The following is a 25422-nucleotide window of genomic DNA, read 5'->3' as shown; positions in this document are numbered from 1 at the left end:
CTGAACTCGAGTAGGGCCCAAGCCAGCCAGGAAGGAGGAGGCAGCCAGAGTGTCCTCTGCAGCAGAAGATCCCAGACCAGCATCTGCTTAACCCAGACCAGCATTTGCCAGGTAGAGTGTGAACTCCTTTTTGTGGTTACCTTTCCCGCCCCCCCCCCCCATATATAGGGATCTGCTTGCCATAGGGCTTGGATATGGGGGGGGGGGGGGAGGGACCGAGAAGTCTCTGAAAATTTATTTTGAAACAGCTTGGAAAATTTGCTGACTTAAAAAAACTATCTAAAAAGTCCTATAAGTGGCTTGTTTCATGGCAGAAAATTGCAAAAACTTCTGGAACAGTATTTTATTAATTTTATTTATTCATTCATTCATTTATAAATGCACTTATGTTCAAGTTGTTTTGCAACCCAAAAGGTTTGAGTGAGAACTGTGAAGCATGTGTGGTGCTTTTATTTTATTTTTCTTGTGTGTGAACTGCTCCCCAATAACTTGCAGGGACTTCAGGGTCAATCTGGCCAACATGTGAATGCAGCACCTCCATTCCAGAGGAGATGTGTCTTAAAGGGCTTTAAAAGCCTCCTGTGAAAAACCTCCTGCAATCAAACTTGACTGAATTTGTTCAGAATTCTGAGAAAACAAACATAGGCTCACCCTGCATGGTTGAAAGTCTCCTTTGCTAATCTGCAGCGAGGGGCCCATTTTAATCATTCATCTTTCTAGTGTGTTCTAGGCATTAAAAGTAATACAAATGTATAGTACTCAATGTATATCACTATATATTGTGATGTGTGTGTGTGTATTCAGTGAAATGTATTTGCAGGCAGCATACTTATTTTGGAATATCAGACTTAAATCCTTGGGGGCCTGGGGTGTGCGGAGGCCCTGGACTTTGGGGGGGGGGGCCCATTTTAAAATCTTGTCTCTGGGCCCACTCCAACCTTGCTACGCCCCTGTTATTGACACAAGATTTTGGGTGTACCTTTGATGCCGTATCACTTGAAGCAGAAAGTCTCAGTGAAGCCTGCCCCACATCAGTTCCTCCCTCTCCCCCACCAGATCTGTAGCACACAAAGTCTCCTCACTGCTAGTCAGTTTAGCAGGATTTTCTGTAATAGCCTGAAATCCCTAGGCAAAAAACCCCACAAAAAACCCTTGATGAAATTGTCAAAAACTCTCCCAGCTTTCATTTAAAGAAATCTTGATCACCCTTCCCTGCTAGTCTTAAGATATTTTTACCTCGTGTGCTTTGTTCTTACCATAAACCTCAAAGCGGTAACAGTGCCTTGGACAGTTCCATTAAAAGCTTTCTCTGAGGAGGAGAAATTTTCAATTATTTATTGCCTAGTAAACTTTTCTTTTGTTTTGGTTGTCCGTTCTTCTTATGTCGGTGCATTCCAGCAAGGGCCTAATGGTCCCCCCGTGCCTCCATTTCTATTAAAAGGATGTCTCATATTCACGGTTCATCTGGACTAAAGCAGCTTAGCTGGACTTCAAAATCTGACAGCAGGAATCAGAACTGTTTTATAAGCAGCTCTATAATACAAATGGTAGGGTTACCCTCCGGCCAGCGCATAAATGTATAATGTAATTCTCTGTGAGATATTCTTGTAGCATTAGGCTTCCTTACTAGTGTACACAAATATTCTATTTCTGATCCCAAAGGGGGCGGTGGGGCGGTTTAGCTCAGACACTGCAGTGAACATGACTTTGTTTAAGTTTGGGCCTCAAGTTTCTGAACTGTGCAAAAGTCTCATCCTTATGAGGACTTATAAACTGTGTGATATCGGGGCAAGGAAGAAGGACTCTATTTTTTTATAACTACGCTGTTTTTAGCCTACCTTCCTAAAGGAAAGTAAACCTATGGGATCACCCAGTTGTGTGTGTTTGTCTCTATCAACTTCACAATACCTGGACTGATTTGGACCAAATTTAGTACAGTTGTACTGACCTAGGGACACCTCAACAGCATAGTTTGTGATGATATCATCCATCTCAATTCAAGACAGCAGTCGTGAGAACATTTGAGGCACAGGTGGGCTAACTTGTGAACCGCCTAACTGATTTGAACCAAATTTAGCACCGTTGTCGTGATACATAGGAACACCTCGATGGCATCGTTCATGACGATGTCATCCACCCCAATTCAAGATGGTGAATGTCTGAGGTGGAAGTGGGCTAATGTGAAGATAGAGCCTGCGTGGTGTAGTGGTTAGAGTGCTGGACTAGGACCGGGGAGACCCAAGTTCAAATCCCCATTCAGCCATAATACTAGCTGGGTGACTCTGGGCCAATCACTTCTCTCTCAGCCTAGCCTACTTCACAGGATTGTTGTGAAAGAGAAACTTAAGTATGTAGTACACCACTCTGGGCTCCTTGGAGGAAGAGCAGGATATAAATGTAATAATAATATATTTTTAATTGTTGAGTTTTAATCTTTTATTAGCTGTTTTTATTGTTTTGTAAACCACCCAGAGAACTTGCAATTTGAGCGGTATAAAAATGGGGGTGGGGGAGAGATGGTAATTATCAGTTGAGATGATAATGAAAGGAAAGTAGGCAGATTAGTTCTTACTAGAACTAACTTTCTTTCTTTCTTTCTTTCTTTCTTTCTTTCTTTCTTTCTTTCTTTCTAGTGATCGTTTTTACACTTATATAGGAAGCTGCCTTATACTGAGTCAGATCACCTATTGTATTGTCTACTGCGCTACACTAACTGGCAGCAGATGTCCAGAATTTCAGAAAGACATTTCCCAGCCCTACCTGGTCGTGCCAGGGATTGCACCTGGGGCCTTCTGCATGCAAAACCTGTGCTTTGCCACTGAGCTACATTCCCTTCCTCTTATGTTTACCTCCCATTGGAAAAACATAAGAGTCCTAACATATCAGACTAAGGATCCAACTACTCCAGCATCCTGTTTTCCTCAACAGGCAACCAGTTATCTTTGGAAAGTCCGTAATCAGGGGATGGACAATAGCCCTCTCCTGCTGTTGCTTCCAAACACCGGTGGCATAGAATACTGTCTCTAAGCACAAAGGATTCCATATAGACATGCTTGCGCTAGTGCAGCACGAATCTGGACTGTAAGCCCCTGACTTAGCAAAACTAGCTAGCACATCATACTTAGGGGTGTGCAGACCGGTCTGGAGGTTTGGGAGTTCGGGGGGGTGGTCTGGAGGTTCGGGGGTTCAGGATTGAACCGAACCCTACCCTGGTTCCATCCGGACCAGAACCAAACCTCTGGACAAGTCTGAGTTCTTCAAAGTTTTTTTTAAACAAACAAACAAACAAACAAACAAACAAACAAAATAAAATAAAATAAAATAAAATAAAATAAAATAAAATAAAATAAAAGTACCTGTAGCCCCTTTGGGGGGCTTCCTGTAGGCCATGTGTGTGTGTGTGTGTGTCCACAAAGTTTCCCCCTCCCGCCTCCAGCCTCTGAAATCACTGCAGCAGCTGGGTAAAACAACTTTTTTTGGCAGCCATTTTGGCCACCGCCATGCATGTGTAAATGACCTGGCATGGCCCATGGCCTCACAGAGGTCATTTGAGCATGCACGGCAGCCATCATACTAGCTTGCACGTCATACTTGGGCTTCCGCAACCCATTTGCGCAATCACTTTGCTCGTCTCGATATCAGCCACTGTTTTTTTTAATGCTCTCCTATGTAACAAGACTCCCTGCAATTAAATTCTAGAACATCAGGGAGAAAGGTTCTAGCCCAACCCTTCACCCACACTGGTGGTTTTCTTACAGAAGGAACATTACCCCAAAAATATGTGATTGCTCACTTGCAGTCCAGTTCATTCTACCACCCCAGTCTGCTGCATGTTTAGACCAGGCCTCCATGTTCCTACAGCAGGAAAGCATTGAAACGCCATTGTGATGTCACCGATGGATTGTAAGGTTGAGTTGAACTGGTGGAAGTGGAGAACAAGAATGTGCCATTAGCAGGTTCCTCCTAAAGACCAACCTGAATGGACTTCTTGTACTTCTAAACAAGAAGAAGAAGAGGAGGAGGAGGAAGAAGAAATGCCAGATTTAGGGAAAGGGTGATGTTTGCGAACAGTTAGTAAAGAATTCTGGACACATGGCCAAGACCAACTATTCATACTAAATTAGCTCATGGCATCATGATCTTGGTCCTATCATGGAATTTTATGGCTTCCCTCACACCAGTCTTCTCCTTATACCTTATAAGACATGGGAGGAGAGCTTGTCTTGTGGTAGCAAGCATGAACCCTTTGGTCCACTCTGGTTTGCATTTGAATGGGAGACTACATGTGAGGACTGTAATATATTCCCCTTAGAGGATGAGGCTGTTCTGGGAAGAGCATCTGCATCCTTACATGCAGAAGGTTCCAAGTTGCCTCCCTGGCATCTCCAGATAGGGGCTGGGAAAGACTCCTACCTGTAACCTTGAAGAAGCCACTGCCAGTCTGTGTTGACAGTTCTGAGCTAGATGGACCAAGGGTCTGACTCTGCATATTGCAGCTTCTTATGTTACTATACCTTCTAAATCCTTGTTGAAGGATGGCAAACAACCCTGTGAATCTTTTTCTCCTCCTTCTGTTCATGTATGCACATTACATGCACCAATGAACAGAATTCTTTTTGCCATGTATTCAGCACTGGTTGTTTGACAGTCCCAAATCCGATACAACCCCTAAAAATAGGTTGGTAACTTTGCGTGTTAATAGGCTCCCTCTGGCACTCATTGCCCAAAGGATTACAGCATATATTAAGTTCTGAATTCACACTTGGAGCTTGTTTTAACACTGCCAGAGTGAGTCTCCAGGCGCCTGTCATGCTTTCACACTGCTTCTGACCCAAAGTCATGACGACATGAAGCCCTGGGATGGGAGATGGGAGAGCTGCCACCACCAGAATTGTTCCTTGTCACCAGGCCATATGGAAACCTAGCTTGGTGTTGGGTTTATAGAGCTGCAATAAAAAAAAATATTGAATAGGCAACTAAAATGATGGAAAAACTCAGCTCCCTTAAACATTTGTGGTTTTGGAAGATGTGCTAACAAGTAGCACACAGTAGTTATGAAGGAAGACATCTAGCAGGGGACTGGGCATTCTCCCATGTATTGCATTGAGTGCCACATGTACAACTGTCTGCCAGCTGGGCATAAGTCTCCACTGTGAGTTCAGTGCTGTGAACCTCTCGCTTTCAGGGGAAAAGATTGTTCCCATGAAGCCAAGATCGGAAGCTGAGAGAGTCAGAGAGGTATGTGGGCAAAACCTTTGGAGATGTTATAGAAGTATCCCACTCCCAGGCTGACAGTTACTGGAGAATGAGGGTCTCATGGAAGTGGCAAATGGACCTTTAGAAGGAATCCTTTCCTTGGATGATGAGTCCATATTCTCTTACACGTAGGAGACTCCACTAGAAGTAGAAAGGTCTGAGTTCATATCCTTTTACACCTAGGATACTCCACCACAGCTAGAAGGGTCCTTCCAGTAGGCAATCTAATTATTAGCTGGATAGCTATCCTGATGCTTCAAAACACCTAGGCTTACACCTGTTCTTGCCTTTCTGGACAACTCCCCAGGAGCATCACTACAAGCATGCAGAATCATTGCATTACTGTAGTGCATGCATACCAGTCTCCCCTATGCTCCCACAATGTCTCTGCTAACTGGACAAAGAGGTACCTTTTAAAGTGGCGGCTGTCTTATATTTAGCAGTGGGAGATCAACTATCTCTATTCATCCCAGCACAGCATCCCTACAGTGAGGCTACTCCCACAATCACTAGAAATCCAGTGATCGTGGGAACCACGATAAATTTCGATCACCACGATCATGATCAATCACGATTAATCAACCACGATCACGATCAATTTCCAGTGATCATGGGAACCACCATGCTCGCGGGCAAGCCTGATGCTCCCAAGGCGGCTAGCCTACCTAAAACACCCTCCCCTTAAACAAGGTTAATGGAGTGGGCGCAACATTAACATTGTTTCCCTGCTCATGTGTTGCTGCCGCTGCGCTCAGAAACACATGAGTAGACCCCCTACTGGGAGGCTACAAGCAGCTTCTTGGTATCGGGGGTCCCCCCAGAATGCCCCGCACGCTTGCACAGGGCATCCTGGGACTTCCGGGGCTGAGCGGCCCCCGATCCACACAGTCCCCACTGGCTCCGTGACAGAGCTGGAAGTCATGTGGGCGGCCGAACCAATATAAACCAAATCAGGTATAGTTGTAAGGACCCATAGGGACACCTCAATGGCATAGTCTGTGATGCTGTCATCCACCCCAATTCAAGATGGCAGATACATGAACATTTGATGCGCAAGTGGGCTAACTTGTGAACTGCCTAACCAATTTGAACCAAATTTGCTACAGTTCTAGGGGCACATGGGGAACCTTCAATGACATATTCTGTGATGATGCCATCCACTCCAATTCAAGATAGTGTATGTGTGAACATTTGAGATGAAAGCGGGCTAATTTGTCAACCATCTAATTGATATGAACCAAATTTGCTACAGGGATATAGGGACATCTCAATGGTGAAGTTTGTAATGATGTCATCCACCCCAATCCAAGATGGCAGACACGTGGACGTTTGAAGCACAAGAGGTCTAACTTGTGGTCTGCCTAACCAATTTGAACCAAATTTAGTCTAGTTATAGGGATAGTGAAAGGAAAGGAGGCAGATTAGTTCTTAATAGAACAAACTGTGTTTCTTTTTAGATTGTGAGCCCCTTTGAGATAGGGAGTCAGGGGCATTGTTAGGTGCTTAAATAATCTGGACCCCAGGCCCATAGCCCCTGCATTGATAATTAAACTCAGTCATACTTCCCTGCAAGAATAATTATGTATGTTTTTAGAAGTCTCTATAATCCAGCACCTATGAAGGTGGAAGCAGCAGAGAGCCAGGTGAGGTCGGGAGCAATCTCTTTCGTGCTCTGTGCAGGTGCCTCCACTGCTGCACTTCCTGTCTGTAAGCGTTCATGGAGGAGGGTGATGGCTGATGAGATTCGGCGCTCAGAGCAATTCACCGGGGGCCTTGTCCCATGGGTCACCTGTGAATGACGCCCCTGCAGGGAACCATTGTCTCATACTGTTTGCAGTGTAACCACATCGACGGTATTTCCTGAATCCAGGACTAGGGTTTTTCCCCAAGTGTGTGTCAAAAGCGGGCTAAGGGAGACCAGCCCGCTTTGGGGTGATCGTGTGCTGCAACGGGAACCGCGCAGCTCCCGGCAGCTAGCCTTGTTAAACCCCCCTTCCCTTAAACGAGGTTAACAGAGCAATTGCTCCGTCAACCTTGGTTTTTTGCTCGTGTGTTGCCGCAGCAAGCAGCCTCCTGGGTTCGGGGGTCTCTCCAGGGTTCTCTGTGTGCCCACACGCAGGGCATCCTGGAACTTCCAGGGGCCACACAGCCCCCAATCCTCACAGCCTGCACCAGTGAGCGGTCATGTGGGTGGCGGATCCGGCCACCCACCTATGAGCAGCTGCTTGTGTGCAGGGAGAGCGAGCTAAGCCCTGACAACCCCTCCTGACACCCCCTCCTCTTCAATGAGGTCAACGGAGTGAGCTCTCTGTTAACCTTGTTTTTCTGCTCGTGTGTCAGCCGCGGCTGCTTGCAGCCATGGCTGGCACACTCGGGTTGTGGGGAGAGGGGAGGGTGGACGCCGCACGCTTGTGCTGTGCCTTCCTGGGGTTCAGAGGGCCAGGGTGCCGCACAGTGGCGCTCCCATTCCCCCGACCCCTGGAGGTCTTGACAGAGCCGTGGCCAGGCACGATAGTACCCGTCTGGAGCAGCTGCTGGTCTGGGCGGCTGATCCGGCTGCCCAGCCACAAGCAACTGCTCTTGTGTGGGGAGAGAGGGCTAAGCCCACTCTCCCCGCATGAACCCTCCTGGCGCTTCTCACTAATCGTGTGAAGCACCTCAGAGTCTTGTTCTTTTTGAGTAAATGCAGGTACAACCTGTATTTAAATTCTATTTTTAAGAGGGTTGTCTGAAATGGCAATTTAATCATCTTCAATTCGGGTAAATATGGGTGATACCTTGTAAACTCTTATAATACTTTGTAAAAACCTTGTAAACTGCTTGTTTAACAACAACTGCTACTACTACTACGCTGCCCTTGCTGGCAAAAAGGCTTCTACAAGGCTTGTGGACAGGGCAGTTGTTTCTTTGCTTCAAACAATATACAACTTCAGCACCAAAGGTATGAAATATCACAAAGAGCCAGTCAGAGGAAATGATCCCACCCCCACCCCCCCCATTCCCCAAGCAGCAATTCTAAGAGGTTCTCTTGGCCTTGCGATATGTCTCTTTCACATCCAGGTATGCTGCCCCGAGGCAACGTGTCACATAGATGACAAGCATATTGTTGGTGCGTGGAGGGGCTGTCTCCCTCCCGGGTGGCCTCACAAGTCCCCAACCATGCCATTGCTCCGCTGCTGAAGGTCAGTTTCGCCCCAGCCTTGCCATTGGCAATGGAAGTTTCTGATTATCGTGGGGCATCCTGGACAAGGTAATTCATGTCAAGTAGAGAAGCTGCCTTAACTTATTGATGCGCCATCACATCAAAGCTCAGCCTTGCCTCTTTGAGGCTATTTATATTTGTTAAACGGCAAGCACTGTCAGCTCCTGGCAGATGCTTGCTCACCGGGGAGGGAGGAACTGCCCAGATTTGCAGTGGCATACTAAGTAGGTCAGTAATAGGTTCAACACAAGATTGAATCATCCACCGTAGATACTGCTACCGATCCAATTTAACCATTTAAATGGATAGGGCTGAGGAAAGCCAAAGCATTGTGGCTTACACACTGTGCAGTGTCCCACGAATCAAAGTGTGGTTCTGTCCATCTTCAAATCACATTGTAACAGAAAGAGTGGACTCTTATGCTTTCAAGGCCTCACAGCTAAGAACACAACACTTGGAGTTGACTGGGGTTTAATTTTACTTCTTCACTTACCCCCTCTGGGGAAGTTGTTTGAAGTGGTGGGGGGGGGGTTGATCCGTGGATGATCCCCCTCCCCCTGCCAGTCTCTCTTAAGCCATTTGGCTGCTCTTTGGCCACTCATTGGCCTTCTCCCCTTGGTGTGGTGGCCATTTTGGAGGCCGCTATGCCTGCACAATGGCCCTCCAAAATGGCCACTGCACTGAGGAAGGAAGGCCAACAAGTGGCCAAAGGAAAGCTGGTGGCAGGAGGGGGAACCTCCACAGACGCCCCTCCTCCTCAAACAATTCCCCCAGAGAGTATAAGTGGCGTGGGGGACCTCATGAACGCCCAGAGGGGGTTTGGTCTGGGGTCGGACCAAACAGGGGGTGGTTTGGTTTGACCCCGAACAGTCGAACCAAACCGGTCCGACATCAAACACATTTGACATTGAACCGGTTTGCACATCACTACTTCTGTTTGCCTTGTCTGTTTTAAACCTATGGTCTTCTGATATGGTTGTTTTAGGTTTACATTTTATGTCTTACCTCTGCCTTGTTTTTAGCTCTGTGGTATCTCAGTATGGTCCAAATAGGTTCAAATCTCTGTTTTATTTCTGCCCTGTTTTTAGACCTGCAGTGGTTTGATATGGTTCTTTTTAAGGGTTGGTTTCCTGTTTTCTGTTTGCTTTTCTTTTCTTTTCTTTTTTTGATCTGCAGTTTTTTGATATGGTCATTTGACTAATCAATAAAATTCTATTCTATTAATAAAAAAATCATGGCCCTGAGTGTGGAGAGGCTCCATGGCCTACAGGGGCCTAACAAGGTTGAAATGGCCCCTGGCCACCGTGCCTCCTGCCTTCTTCTCCCACATCTGAGTCTAACTTCTTTGCTGCAGAAGAACTATATGGGCATGGTGAAAAACAAAGCATTCTCAACATGCCCTTTTCCTCACTCCTATGCAAATAACTCCCCACACTCCAAGCTTGACAATGAGTCAGAGGCAGGAGGGAAGAGCAAAGAGCAGGCTGTTTCCCAACTGGTGTGCCACTCCCCCACCATTGGCCCAGGGACGTTTGTGTGCCTGCCCTGTTAAGTTATAGCTTTGTCGCTGGTGGTGCTAAGAACTGCATCTGTGCTCTAGCAATGATTTCCGTATAGGAATGAATATGGCAAAATAAATCGTTGCAAGAGTGCTGATGCAATTCTTAGGTGCCACAGAGCGTCTTCATGCTCAGGAGCAGGGTGAACAGGGTTTAGAGAAGGACAGAACCATCATGCACCACACAACATGCTTGGATTGGTGTGTGTGTGTGTGTGTGTGTGTGTGTGTGTGTGTGTGTGTGTGTGTGCTGTATGGCATGTAAACCCATATTGTTGCCATGGATCCTACTGGTAAATGTATCTCTCAGTCTTAAAATCCTTCAGCCTTTAAATTAGGGTTGGCACCATTTAAAAAAATAATAATGAATCTGAAATTCAAAGTGGTTCCACCCAAAGAGAGAGCCAAATGAATTTCTTCAAGACAAGGAACATTCCTCAAGGGTCTTCTGTACACTCCTGCTTTGAAGATCTCCTGCTTTGAAGATCTTCCTGTGTTCTCCACCTTGAGATTATAGACATGACACTCCATATGAGGAACAGTTGCACTCTTGTGTGGTTTGGGAGAACAGGAAGATATCATGCACAGAGGTGCACCTAGATAATTTTGTGTCCTGGACCTAAAGGCCTTTACACATACACACACACACACACACACAGAGTATTTTTAACACATGAGTTCTTGAGGGCACAAACAGCAACTGAACTCACAAGAATGTAAGACTATAAAACAGGTATATTTATTCAAATATGCATTAGCAGAAACATTTCAACATGCAACATCGCATGTTCCCATCCCCACAGATTTCTTCCCCCCTTTGTCTCTAAAGCAGAGGTCACGCTCGGCCACCTGGCACAGGTCACAGTCATGCTTGGACACCTGGAGCAGCACACAGGCCAGCAGCGTGGTGACCACACCACCTGGGACAGACGAAAGAGGATGGGGGGGCTAAAGGATTGGGGGGCCCTAGACTTCTGCCTGGAAGTCCAGGGGTAAGAGTGCCTCTGAATTCATGCAATATGTATTTGATCACTCCTGGTATAGATCAAGGCACTTTTGAATACATATCTGGTCAATATGGCTAGCTGCCACACACAGCGCTTGAATGTTATTTGCTTTGAGATATTGATAGAGCAAGTGATTTCTTAAAGTTGCCTTGTGTACAGTACAAGGATTGTAGTCATGACTCATCTGCAGATCCTGAGCAAGAGCTGATACATTATAGTGATGAGGAATGAAATTGACATCACGATCTTATATGTGATAGTGATGGTTTGTATAGGGTCCTTATGGGTCTGTACAGCCGTCTACGATATATGGCCAGGCAATATGTTCTGCTGTGCAATAAAGATTGATTTGATTTCATATGATATACTAAGTAAGTAATAGGTTTGCCACAGGATAAAATATTCTGCCATTGATGCTGTTAGCAGCTGCACCATCCAATTTAACCACTGAATCAGTGGTTCCCAACACATTGACACAGCATGTTGTTCAGATGGAACCCATGACAGCACTGAAGTGTGATTTTAATTGTGTGCTGGACCGAAGCACAAGGTGGGGGCAGCAAAGAGGGAGTGCAGATCACATTGGGTGATCAGAAGGTAAAATAAGATATACACTTTAAAATAAATACATTTAACCCCAATTCACACATTCTGTTCAACACACCTGTGTACAACATTTATCTATTTTATTTTATTTTATTTATTTATTCGATTTCTATACCACCCTTCCAAAAATGGCTCAGGGTGGTTCACACAGAGAAATAACAATAAATAAGATAAACAAAATGGATCCCTGTCCCCAAAGGGCTCACAATCTAAAAAGAAACACAAGATAGATACCAGCAACAGTCACTGGAGGTACTGTGCTGGGGGTGGATAGGGCCAGTTACTCTCCCCCTGCTAAATAAAGAGAATCACCACATTAAAAGGTGCCTCTTTGCCCAGTTAGCTGGGGTACTTCTGTTGCCTCTCACAACAACCCTGCGACTCAGGTAGCTTATTTATTACATATGCACATACCAATCTGTATGCCTGGATATTGTTCACACATTATGTCCAAACACATACACTAGTACACTTTTCATGTGTGGCCTACATTTGAGGGGGTCTGTACTCGGGACACACGGATTCACATGATTCATCCATGCACCCTGCTTGACTCCCAGAGCCACCCACACCTAAGAAGGGAGTTTAGAGACTGAAAAAGATGCCTTTTTAACATAAGTCACGGCAGACTGGCAAACATAAGTCAAACATAAGTCAAACTGGCAAACATAAGTCAAGGCAAAGTAGATGGCTGAATTGCACAGAGCAAATAGGAATTCATGGAGTCTGTCTCCTGTCTCATCTGGGTCTCAGGTAAAGGGGGGGGGGAGAACAGGGCAAGGGGAAGCTGGGTCTGTCAGACATGTCAGAATCCCAGCAGTTCCGCTATAACAGTGGTGGCAGTTTTGAGCTGCCAGAGGCTCTCTGCTGTTGTGATGGAACTCGCTCCAAGACTGCCTCTCAGAGGGCAGGTCAGTCTGACATCTTTGATGGACTGATATGACTGCATAGCCTTGTGCTGTAGGTGTGGTGAATATAACGTGGGAATAATGGTGTGTTTGCATGTGTGCACACTATATCCACATACAAACACACCATTAGTCCCACGTTATATTCACCACATCTACAGTACAAGGCTATGTGTTTGCATGTGTGTACACTATATACAAGCCACCTAATGGTACAGCAAGGAAATGACTTGACTAGCAAGCCAGAGGTTGCCAGTTCGAATCCCCGCTGGTATGTTTCCCAGACTATGGGAAACACCTATATCAGGCAGCAGTGATATAGGAAGATGCTGAAAGGCATCATCTCATACTGCGCAGGAGGAGGCAATGGTCAAACCCTTCTGTATTCTACCAAAGACAACCACAGGGCTCTGTGGGCGCCAGGAGTCGATACTGACTCGTTGGCAGACTTTTTACCTTACAGTATATCCAGATTGCCCATATGTTGAATCAAACATGTGAACAGGGATTCTCTCTCTCTCTCTCAAATTTGCATGGACTAGGATGGGAGCGAAGCTTCCCTGTGTAAGCTGCCCAAAGCCACTGAGTAATTAAAGGGGGTAAGAGCAAAATTAGCAAAAGGGCCTTGAAACCAGTCGTGTTTGCACCTGTGATCCTGATTGATGTTGACACCAATTAGCAGGAAACAAAAGCCCCCAGATAAAGGCAAAGAAGGTTTTTATTAAGCCCTAAATGCCAAGAGTCAGAATGCAATGCAAAATTCATTAGCACTTCTGGCAGGAGTTTGCTAGCAGCTACTGCCAATGGGGTGGGAGGGGGATGTTTTAAAGGGAAATAAAAACTACATGAATAAAGTTTCTGGCCATACATTACAACCGTTTCAGCCATTTTAATCCAACACTTTTTGCAGAAGCACTGCTATGCTTTCAGTATCTGTAAAATGACATCATCCACGATCTGGATCTGGATCCAGAGGCTCTGAGTGCTAGCATCAATCCCAGCAATAACGGAGGCTATTGAGGGCTGAAGAAGAGTATTTCAGGGTGAGTGACCACTGAGCCATGCTCTCCTTGTTGGGTATTTTCACCAGTGGCGTGAGTCAGACCAGGGGCTCCGAGACAGGACAGATCTGATTGAAAGAAAGAAATGACACGCCCACTCGGGGCTGAGGGGGCTCCCCTAACCCCTGGGTGTTGCTTTATGCATGCAAAGCACACATGGACCAGAAGCCACACCCCCTGCATCTGATGTCAGAAACAAGGGGGCGGGATAGTGCGGAGAATGGGGCTGTCACAGCCCCAGCAAAGTTTCATTGGCCCTGTCAGTGGTTGGTGGAATTGCTGAAAGGGAGTTCCTTTCCCTGGAAAGGAGCTCGCTAATTCCACCAACCGCTGACGGGGGAATGAAACCGCCAGGGCTGTGACAGCAACACCCAGAGGATAGGTGAGCCACGGGTCGGACTTTGTCCCACCGGCCCCCACCAAGCGCCCTACACCCCTGGTCTGACTCAAAAACTGGTGAAAAGACCCAACAAGGAAAGCATGGCTCAGTGGTCGGTCGCTCACCCTGAAATCTCTTCTTCGGCCCTCAATAGCCTCCATTATTGCTGGGATTGATGCTAGAGGTTGTTGATTTTTACCCACAATAGGTAAAACAGCAGAGCACTAAGGAATGAGCACACACTCCAGTTACAGAGTAGGTAGCAGAGGATGGTTCGGATATTGCAGCTATTTAGAGAAAACACATGGAGATCCTTGTGTGACTAAACACTAAACATTTATTGGTTAAATACACTTAGAGAGGAAAGACCTATCTCTAATCTACAGGACTACATAGTGGATAGGTAAGGAGAGAGAGAGAGATGTTTCCATCTGCTCTCTAGGAGGAAAGGAAGGATTGTGACTCAGCACAGGACGTGCTGCAAAGTCAGTTCAGGGGTCATAGAGTAGGGACAGATAGGGAGACCCTGACTCACTGTCTCTACTCCCAATGCCCCTAGTGGTCATTAGGACAGTTGGTGCAAAAGGTCGATGTACTGGAAGTTCATCTCCAACCATTGATGCTAGCACTCAGAGCCTCTGGATCCGTATCCGTATCGTGCATGATGTCATTTTACGGATACTGGAAGCATAGCAGTGCTTCTGCAAAAAGAGTTGGATTGAAATGAGAGAAACTGTAAAATAAAATTATAGTTTGGGAGTCAAGCTGAGAGAAAAGTTTCAGCAGAATATGGGGAGGGAAATCAGGGGTGGGGAAATGAGGATGGGGAACCCAGCTCAGTGGTAGAACATCTGCTTTGCATGTAGAAGGCCCCAGGTTCCATCCCTGTCAGCAACAGTAGGGCTGGGAGAGACATCTGCCTGTAACCTTGGAGAGACACTGCCAATCAGAATAGATAATACTGAGCAAGTTGGGCCAGTGTCCTTACTCAATAGCCCTCTTCAGACATATGAGCGTCTCGCTCCGCCTACTTAGTTTGCTCCCACACAACTGAAAACTGGGAGCATGCACATTTAAACTCCCAAACAGGTGTCCTACCCAGTTTTTGGTTGTGTGAACAGCCTCACTGTTTGGTATGGACACACTTATTTGTCCAGGCCACATATATTTTTACTGAAAAGTACTGACACCACCTAATGGCACAGCAGGGAAATGACTTGACTAGCAAGCCAGAGGTTGCCAGTTCAAATCCCCGCTGGTATGTTCCCCAGACTATGGGAAACACCTATATCGGGCAGCAGCGATATAGGAAGATGCTGAAAGGCGTAATCTCATACTGTGCGGGAGATGGCAATGGTCAACCCCTTCTGTATTCTACCAAAAACAAACACAGGGCTCTGTGGGCGCCTTGAGTTGACACCGACTCAATGGCACACTTTATCTTTACTGACACAAATCTTTGATAAATCTGATTTTTTATTAGAAAATTAAAAATGTACTAAGATGTCAGAAGCCTAGATGGAGGCTTCAGCTACCCTAAAGAGTTGCTGTTATTTTCTCCTTTTATCCAGAGACCTAATTTTAGCTTGCAGTTTGCTTCCACTGACACCAGCGAACCCCTATCAGTCTCAATTCAAACTATCTCTCCTGGTACCATGATCTGGGTACCTAACATTTAGCAAATAGCAAATACACTTTGCTATGAAGCACAGACAAGTCCCTGCCCTTGCTGGATCTCCCCTGCGAAATATACATTGTATTGAAGCCGTCAAGATTTTGGACCCAGAATATACTCCTTCTGATCAATCCACAAAGGTTAAACCTCTGCTGTCAGAGGACTGTTCATCAGAATTCCTGTCTGTTCTTTGCTCTTTGCTAACATCTCCTAGAACATCGCCTTACATATTCAAGATAATGTATAGGCAATGATTCCCAAGGTCTAGATGTGATGTCCGTCTGCCTCGTATGGAAATGAAAAGGTCACAACCTCCTGAAGCAGCTTGTCGATCAATAGGAGATTTTAAAGGAAAGGTTCCAACCACCTTAGCTGGTGCCTCGGCTGTCAATCTGCAGGGCCACACACCTGGATGGTAATTCCTTTCAACTGAACATGTCTGAGAGTAATTCAGTCCCAATGGGTTCCACAAAATGTCCTCTGCTTGGCACTGAACTGCACTCACTCTCCATTTCCGTCTCATTGTCTGGAAACATAGGGTCATAGGCAACTTCTCTCAGCTCTCCTCCCAATTGTTCTCAGGGCTTCCTAAGCAATACACATTTCTGACACTACTGGATTTGACTAGCAGACAGAAATTACAGCTAGTGCCTCTGTTATCTGTCATGAACCCTAAAAACAACTCTGAACAGGGTGCTTTGGGGGGTGGGGTGGGGGGAGTTTGAATGTCCTTATGCCCCTGTTTTCTCAGGCTTTTAGCTGAAATTAATTGTAAACTGTGGTGGTATAAAAATTTGAGAGTGGGGGAGGAGGGGGAGAAGGAGAGGGAGAGGGAGAGGGAGAGAGGTTTAGATGAAGAACGTAACAATCCTCTCTAATAAAACGCTTGGTGTCCGTCCGTGGACGGACACCAAGCATGCGTTCGTGCCTGGCCTGTTCTGGGCATGCGCGCAGCACATGCCCAGAACAGAGCAAGAGAGGCACGAACGGCAGGACCCGGCGGCCATGTTGGGGCCGGGAGAAGGAGAAGTGGCCACCGCCCACGCCGGGAGGAGAGTGCGGGCGAGGCGGCGGCGGCGCAGCCACAGCCAGAGGTGGCGGGGGCTGCGGCGGGGCAACTGGAGGCGGGAGTGCGGGTGAGGTGGCGGCGGGGCCAGAAGCGGCCGCCGCAAACAAATGAGAGAGGCTCTGGGGGAAGAGGCAGCGGGGAAGCCGGCCGAGGTGGTGGCGGAGCCGCCGCCGAGGCCTGGCACCGCCAGTAAAGCCGGGCGGGAGGGAAACCTTGGGGCCCTAGTCCGATCCCACCATTCCCGTCCCCCCCCCAAATTACTAAGGGCCAAATTGGCCCTAAAAAATGCCACCGCGGACGCCGCCGCCGAACCGCCCTCCCAGCTGCCCGATCCCACCATTACTACAGGAAAGAGGAGCTCGCTAGCAGAGCTCCCCTCTCTCCGCAAAGGCTCTTCTCAAACTGGCGCTTTGAGCGGAAAGGACGCCCTTTCCGCTCAAAGCGCCAGTTTGAAAAGAGCCTTTGCAGAGAGAGGAGCTCTGCTAGCGAGCTCCTCTTTCCTGTAGAAATGGTGGGATCGGGCAGCTGGGAGGGCGGTTCGGCGGCAGGGGCGAAGGCATTACTAGCGCCCGTTTTTCAACGGGCTAAAATTCACTTGTGAGGAAATAAAAAGGGACACTTTTGACCCTTGTCCTACATGGCTTATACCATCTAGCAGAGAGGCAGTTGTAGAAGGCTTGGTAGAGATCATAAACGCTTCTCTAAGGGAGGGCAGGATGCCTCCTTGTCTTAAGGAGGTAATCATTAGACCTCTCCTGAAGAAGCCTTCATTGGATCCCTCACAGTTAACCAACTACAGTCATCCCTTGCCAACCACAAGGGTTCAATTCCTGGAAACCCTCGCGGTCAGCTAATTCACGGTTGGCGAAGCATAGAATTGCCTGGGAAACAAGGGGTTATGGGGATCATGGTCAGAAAAGACAGGGGGGAAATGGTGAAAAACATGAAAAACACCCCTGACCCTGGAAATGACCCCCCCCCCAATGCCCAGAAATCACTCCTGAACCCCCAGGTTGCACCAAGCCCCTGAAAATTGCCCACAAATCCTCCAAAATTGCCCACAAGCCCCCCAAATTGCCAACAAACCCCCCAAAATTACCCCTGACCCCAGAAATGACCCCCTGACCCCCAGAGGGGGTGGAAAGAACTACATTTCCCAGCAAAACTTGTGCACCTTCCATGGTGATGCTGAAGTTTGACAGGGCTCTTTTTCTCTTAAAGGGTGAAGCACAGCACAGAGCTGAAGTTAGCTTGGTGAGAAATGGCCCTCACACTGGAGGCTTTTCAGACAGCAGGCTTTACTGTGACTCCAAGGCTTAAACATAGGAACATAGGAAGCTGCCATGTACTGAGTCAGACCGTTGGTCTATCTAGCTCAGTTTTGTCTTCACAGACTGTCAGCGGCTTCTCCAAGGCTGCAGGCAGGAATCTCTCTCAGCCCTATCTTGGAGATGCTGCCCGGGAGGGAACTTGGAACCTAGATGCTCTTCCCAGAGTGGCTCCATCCCCTAAGGGGAATATCTCACAGTGCTCACACTTCTAGTCTCCCATTCATATGCAACCAGGGTGGACCCTGCTTAGCTAAGGGGTTTCTACCACAAGACCTGCTCTCCTCTCTGAAGGAGAGGAGAGTGAGTTTAGGGCATAATGGATATTCTGATGCAAAAAGAGGAATTTTTTTTACCCCGGACATAAATCGAGCTAGGTTCCAATACGGAGAGGGAAACCCAAATCCTGTGTGAAATGCTATCTAAAATATTGCAGACTTTGGGGTATATCTGGCTGATATGTGAATGGGACAAGTAAACGTCGCGGTAAAGTCTCCATCTGAAAAATGTCCCGGAGGATTTTTTGTGGCCCCCACTTGAAAAATAGTGAAGATCACTGCCCCGTTCAGTTTCATTTATTCAAAAATGGATAAAAAACACACCCCTACTGATCTGCAGGGCTCCTGATTGGGACCCCAGTACCTGACATGGCTTCTCATTGATTCCCATCCATAAAGGTGTCCCTGCACACAATGTGGTCCACCTTGATTACAGTTTGGTGGTAAAGCTGCTTTGCAGGCAGCAGCCACAGCTGGCCTGCAAGCTTCCAAGTTGCCTGCCCCTCCTTGGCCTAGAGAAGCAAGGACAGACAAGGACAGTGAATGGGCTGCATTTCAGTGGCAGCGGCCGGTATGGTGGAGCTCAAATGCTAGCAAAGCATTTCCTAAACGCATTTTTAGGCGAAGTATCGCCTTCCCTGTTTTTTGCACCTTTCATTTCCTAGAACTCACAACAATACCACTTCCTAGTCAAAGCCTTGACATTTCTAATGTGCGTCTGTGTGTGTATTTTTAAAACTGTAAAACCTTTTGAGGCCTTTTTTTAAAGTACAGAAAGAACAAAACAAAAGTACAAATACATTTTTGCTTTGCAGGTCACCTTTAAAATATGCATTGGAGACTGGGAAATGAACCATTGGCATTTGCCCTGGGAGTCAAAACACAGAATAGCATAGCACACAGACCCTCACTCCCCTCTCCCCCGCAAAAAAACCCCAAAGGAAGCTGACAGTCAACAGAGCTGTACCGATGTCTCCTCTCTTTCCTTTCTCCCAAGTCAGTGCAAAGGTAAAGGGATAAAAGGCATTTTTTCAAAGTGATAAGCAACCCCTGACACGAGATGGAAATCATCTTCAACGCGACAATTACAGGGAGAGGGGAGAGTGCAGAATGTCACCGTGGCAATCTGTTTCTGTTCATTCTGCTTTTTCAAGTTTCTCTCTACTTTTTCGGATGAATGTGAGATTTTGAGAGACTGAATATAGGGAGATGTCTAGCCATAAGAACCTAATTGGATCAGACAAAGTACAGCATCCTATTTCCAACAATAACCCAGCAGATGCCTTCAAGAAATCCGCAAGCAAGTCATGAACACAATAGCCCTGGATCTGGCATTCAGAGATATACTGAGGCTATTCACACGACCGCTTGAAGGGAGCCCAGCCCGCTTTTGAGTGGTCGTGAGGACTGCCAGGAGCTGTGAGGCTCGCGGCGGTTAGCCCGCTTAACCCACCCCCCATTAAATGAGGTTTTGTGGTCGTGAGTCACCATGGCACAGCTCTACGGCATGGCGACTCACAAAGAGACCGCTGACCGGGAGGCTCCGTCAAGCCCCCCGGCCTTGGGGGTCTCCCCAGAATGCCCCACACCCTCATGTTGGGCATTCTGGGACTTACAGGGGCTGGGTTGCCCCTGATCCCTGCCACCCTTACCAGCTCTGTGACAAAGACGGTAGTTGTGTGGGTGGCTGATCCAGCCGCCCAGGGCGAGCTCCCTGCTTGTTTGCAGGGAGACTGGGCCTAGCTCTCACAGATCTAGGTACACACGGATCGTGTGTAGAGCCTCACTGAATCTGAATTTGGAGGTTTAATTTAGCTATCATGGCCACTAATCATTTATAGGCCCATTCACATGATCAAAAGCCAAGTAGAAGAAGCATCCAGCTAGGAACCCAGACCTGCGCACACTCCTGACAACTGGTCGTGTCTCAGCAAAAATCAAGGTAGGAGCATGGGAAAGTGGTCATGTTCAAGCCTCAACCTGGATAGGGTAATGGTGACATGCGAAGACATAGGAAGGTGTCTTATACTGAGAAAGATCATTGGTCCATCCAGCTCAGTCTGTCTGCACAGACTGGCTGCTTCTCCAAGGTTCCAGGCAGGAGTCTCTCCCAGCCCTATCTGGAGATGCCTTGGAGAGAACTTGGAACCTTCTGCATGCAAGCAGGCAGGTGCTCTTCCCAGAGTGTCCCCATCCATTCTCTGCCACAAGATGTGGTGACAGCCAACAACCTGGATGGCTTTAAGAGGTGTTTGGATAACTTCATGGAGGTGAGGTCTATCATCAGCTACTAGTTGGAGGGCTATAGGCCACCTCTAGCCTCAGAGGCAGGATGCCTCTGAGTACCAGTTGCAGGGAAGAAACAGCAGGAGAGAGGTCATGCCCTCAACTCCTGCCTGTGGCTTCCAGCGGCATCTGGTGGGCCACTGTGTGAAGCAGGATGCTGGACTGGATGGGCCATGGGCCTGATCCAGCAGGGCTGTTCTTATGTTCTTATCCCCTAAAGTGAATACCTCACAGTGCTCAGACTTGTAGTCTCCCATTCAAATGCAAACCAGGGTGGACCTTGCTTAGCAAAGGGGACAATTCAAGCTCGCTACCACAAGACCAGCTCTCTTCCGGTGGCCAACCAACATCATTTACCCGGCATTTTCTCTAAGGTGGAGGAAAGGCATATCCGGCATTGTCCTACCCAGATTGCAGCTAGCACACGATCACTTTTGCCTCCGGGGGCGTAGCTATAATTGAGCAGATGGGTTTACAGAACCTGGGGCCCCTAGCTCTCTAGGGCCCTCCAGATCCTCCCGTCATTATTTTCTTCATGACTTCATTCTTCCGAGGGGCTGCTGGGAGGGGGCGAACATTGGCCCCCTCTCCCCTTGCTATGCCCCTGTTCCCATCCTTCTTCTTTGATTCCCCCCCCCCCGACACACAACCGGTCCTCAGGAACATAAACAGGTCTGGATACTTTTTTGACTCACACTTTGGGCAAGGAGGCAGGGTGCCAGATGTTGCCCTTCCACTCACCCGCCACCCCCCCTTCTCTTCTTTTTCCAAAGCCTTGCTCCCTCACTGGTACCTCACCTCATGGAAGGGCCACCACTGAAGGAGATGGTCATCCTTGCTCAGTGCCTCCATGGTTTTTGCTAGCAAGAACAGGGAAATCAAACCAGGAAAGGGGGTTGTTGAGTCCCAGCTGCCCGTAGCTGCTTTGAAGATGGGTGGCCACAACAGCAGCTGGAAGGCTTCTTTTCACATCATATCTTGACACGAGCACATGAGGGCTGAACCGAAGAATGGCCCAGCAGAAAAACTGGGATAAAATCGGGAGAGTGTGGGATGCAAAATCCCCCAAGTCCCACCGCCCCGCCCCTGCCCCTGCTTTACCTTCAGTTGTACTTTTATGGCAATTTGTTCTATGAAAGCATGACAAATTGTGCTAGCTTCCCCCTCCCTGGCTTACATCAGCCCTGAGGGGCAACTGAAATCAGTATATGGGAAAAGGAATAAAAGAAGCTGCCTCATGCTGAGTCCGATCATTATACGGGGTCACCACCTGGGGACCTCCAGATGTGGCTGAACTACAGCTCCCATCATCCCCAGCCATGAATAAACTGTAGCCAGGGCTGATGGGAGTTGTAGTTCAGCCACATCTGGAGGCCCCCACATTGAGAACCGCTGGTCTACACTGACATTGAAGTGGCACTTCAAGGTTTCTGGGAGGAGTCCCTCCCAGCCCTACCTCGAGGTGCCCGGGACTGAACCTGGGACCTTCTACATGTTTAGCAAATGCTCTACCACTGAGAGCATTTAGGTTAGGTTAGCAACCTAACCTAAGGAGTTAGGGAGGTAGGGAACCTAAGTTAGGGAGGAACCTAGGAGGAACCTAGTTAGGGAGGTAGGGAACCTAGGGAAGTAGGGAACCTAACCTAACCGGAGCAACCTAACCTAACTGAGCAACAGCCCCATCCCCTAACCTAAAAGTTAACTCCCCTGGAGGTTTTTCACAGGTATCTGAAGAGCAAATCTGCTTCCCAGCAGCTTCCAGGCGAGAATTCGAGGGATTCCATGGACCATTTGCATCGCCATCAGCACCTCCTTCGCATAGCCATCAGCACCTCCATCAACACCTTTGGAGAAAGCAGAAGCCCTGGAGTTTTTTTTCAAAAGCTGCTGGAAACAGAGGATTTTTTTACCCCGGACATAAGCCAGAATTCGCAGCCTCCCTTCGGAGAAAATAAAGCCCTTTCTGGCCTGGTCCCTGATAGCCCACATGGAGATCAGATTAAATCCAGCGAATATGTGGACTGACACACTCCAATCAGGATTGGATTCATGAGGGGGAAGCCTTGTCTATAAAACCTCCTGCTGTAGCCTTGGTCCAAATCACCCACTTTTCTCATGGTTGAGAAAGAAAAAGACATCAGGAGTTCCAGTCACAGAATCCCAGTGTCATGAGATGCTTTACCCTGAGTTTATTAAGACTTCACTCCGCTGTAGTTGCTGTGCTGTAGAGCCAGCTCCTGCAACTGTTGGGTTAGGATTGATAGGCACAGTCAGTGCCACGTTGCAGGGTGCATGTCATTACCTCTTCTTCCTGGCTTCCATCTTTCTTCCTAGCATCATTATTATCAGGAGCACTCAAGACAGCTCGCAAATTCACGTTAGCAGAAGGAAGTGAGAGAGATCAAGTGGAATGGGGAACATATGAATCAAATCAATAAGCATATTTGCGCATATTTCTATTGACATTTAAGACTGAAATGAGTGTATCCTTTCCCTAAAAACCATTCCACTATCTCTGAACAGGTGCTTACAGGAGAAAAAACAAAACAAAAAAACAAAGAGACTTTCTGACTCAATCAGAACATTTAGGGCTGCCAGAAATTATGACTATTAGAGAGTGAGTGCAGGAATTTGTGATGCCACAATCATGATCCGAACTATGAAATAAAGCTCAGTTGCAATCATGAATGCAATGCTTCATGATACATTTCCCCCCTTCCATTTTCACATAGCATGTTTGCTATGTTATTTATTTATAAATAACATAAATAAGAGCCATCTTATTTATTTATTTCTCTATATAAACCGTTTTGTTGTTTGTTAAGTTTGTGAATTTTGTCCAGTTTGGGTAGGTTTGTTGACCAGTCAAGGGCTTTGTAGTTGATTACTGTAACTATTTGTCCTTCAATCAGTTAAGTTTAAGATATATTGCATATTACTAAGACCTGAAGTGCCTTTATGAAATATTTAAGGATGCACAAAGTATGGATAAAATGTAAGTTCTGGATATAACATCTTTTAAAAGGACATTGTAGATCTGGAAAAGGTTTAGGAAAGGTAACTGAAATGATCAAGGGATCTGAGCACTCCCATTAAGAAAAGCCTGGAGACTTGGATTATTTTCAGTTGAGAAAAAAGGCAATTAAGGGCAGGCATGATATACTGTTATAGCAGCTGTGGAGAAAGAGTTTTTAATTTCTTCCTCCTTCATAAGACTAGAACTCCTAACTGGGCAAAGAGATGCCTTTTAAAATGGTGGCTCTTTGATATGAATGATTCCTGTTCAGTCCAGCATAACCCTTCCAGTGGCTGTTTCTGATGTCTCCTTTGTGTTTCTTCTAAGATTGTGAACTCCTTTGGGATAGGGAGCTATGTTCTCATTCATTTTCTCATCTCAATCATTTTGCTATGCAAACTTTACTTCTCCACACAAAGGATGACGGTGTTGACTTCAGTGTCATGGGATGAGGTGACGACCACTAGTTGTTAAAGAGTTTCTCACAACTCTGTTTCTTATTTTTCCCTTTGCAGGAGCAAAGTTGAAGGAAAGAGAAGAAGAGGACAGCCAGCAGCAAGGTGGATGGACTTGATGATGACAGCAATTAATACACCACGGAGAGACCTTGAAGGCCAAGTTGAAGACAGATAATCCTGGAGAGACTTTAACTATGCGGTTGCTAAGAGTCGACACCAACTTGACGGCAATTAATCAATCAATATATCAGTCAGGAGCAATATGCATGTGTCCATTGATTAGCAAAAAAACTAATCTATGTGATCATACAGTTACCACCAGTTCGTTTGGTGGTGACTCAGAGGCGGGCCTTCTCTGTAGCTGCTCCTGGGCTGTGGAATGCACTCCCGGCAGAAATTCGTAATCTTAATTCTTTACTGTCCTTCAAGAGAGCCCTTAAAAACCCATCTGTTTGGCCTGGCCTTTTAGGGTTTTTAATTAGTTTTAATTGTTTTAATGTTAACCTGGTCTTCAGGGTTTTAATTGTTTTGATAGTTTAATTGTTTTTTAAGCTGTTTTTAAATTGGTGTTTATATTTGTATTTCTGTTTTAATTGTTCTTAATGATTTCTGTTTTTTAATTGTAAACCGCCCTGAGCCAGTTCGGAAGGGTGGTATAAAAATCGAATAAATAAAACAAACAATCAAACAAACAAACAAATACAGATTAATGTGTTGAGATTCTTGCTCTTCTGCAGTATTTCACCAGTGAACAGGAGCGCATGTGCACGTTGGGAAATCACCTCACAAAAAGACTCTTGTTGTAATCATATGCAGTATGTGGCTTACATTCTGACCCTCAAAGTTTGCATGCTTTGAGCCCTTGCAGGAACACAATGGTGTCCTGTGTGCAACTAGCATGCATGTTGTTGTTGTGTGCAAGAAGACTAAGAGCCTGGGGCACTCCTTGTGCTCCAGAAGGACACTGTGAGATCAGAAACCCATTGCTCAATCTCACAGAGCACTTCCAGAGCAACAGCACGTGCACAAGAGGACGGGGGGAGTCACACTCATGCTGCTGGTCTTGTGAACTGGTCTTGTGGTAGCCAGCATGAAGTGTCCCTTTTGCTAAGAACAGTCTGCCCTGGTTTGCATTGGAATGGGAGACTCTGGGAAGAGCACCTGCCTGCTGGCATGCAGAAAGTTCCAAGTTCCCTCCTTGTTCAACTAGGATTCAGGAGGGATGGAACACAGGCAAAGTGGGGACCAAAAGACCCATAAAGGGATGGAGTGGAGAAAGCTCTCTCATCCCTAGCCAGCCACTCTTACATTCCTAGCCAGCCATAGGAGCCAGCA

At 46.9% G+C, this 25422-nt stretch overlaps 1 long non-coding RNA gene across 1 annotated transcript; it reads left to right on the top strand.

Moving 5' to 3' along the window:
* Positions 1–24787, top strand: LOC128324863 (uncharacterized). Its single transcript, XR_008307138.1, has 2 exons — positions 1–111; positions 24145–24787. It is a non-coding gene; the product is annotated as an uncharacterized LOC128324863 (long non-coding RNA).
* The last annotated feature ends 635 nt before the right edge of the window (positions 24788–25422 follow it).

This window comes from Hemicordylus capensis, chromosome 4, assembly GCF_027244095.1.
Source record: "Hemicordylus capensis ecotype Gifberg chromosome 4, rHemCap1.1.pri, whole genome shotgun sequence".
Taxonomy (NCBI): Eukaryota; Metazoa; Chordata; class Lepidosauria; order Squamata; family Cordylidae; genus Hemicordylus; species Hemicordylus capensis.
The sequence above is the reverse complement of the archived record's forward strand: the minus strand, read 5'-3'. Positions and strand labels throughout refer to the sequence as shown.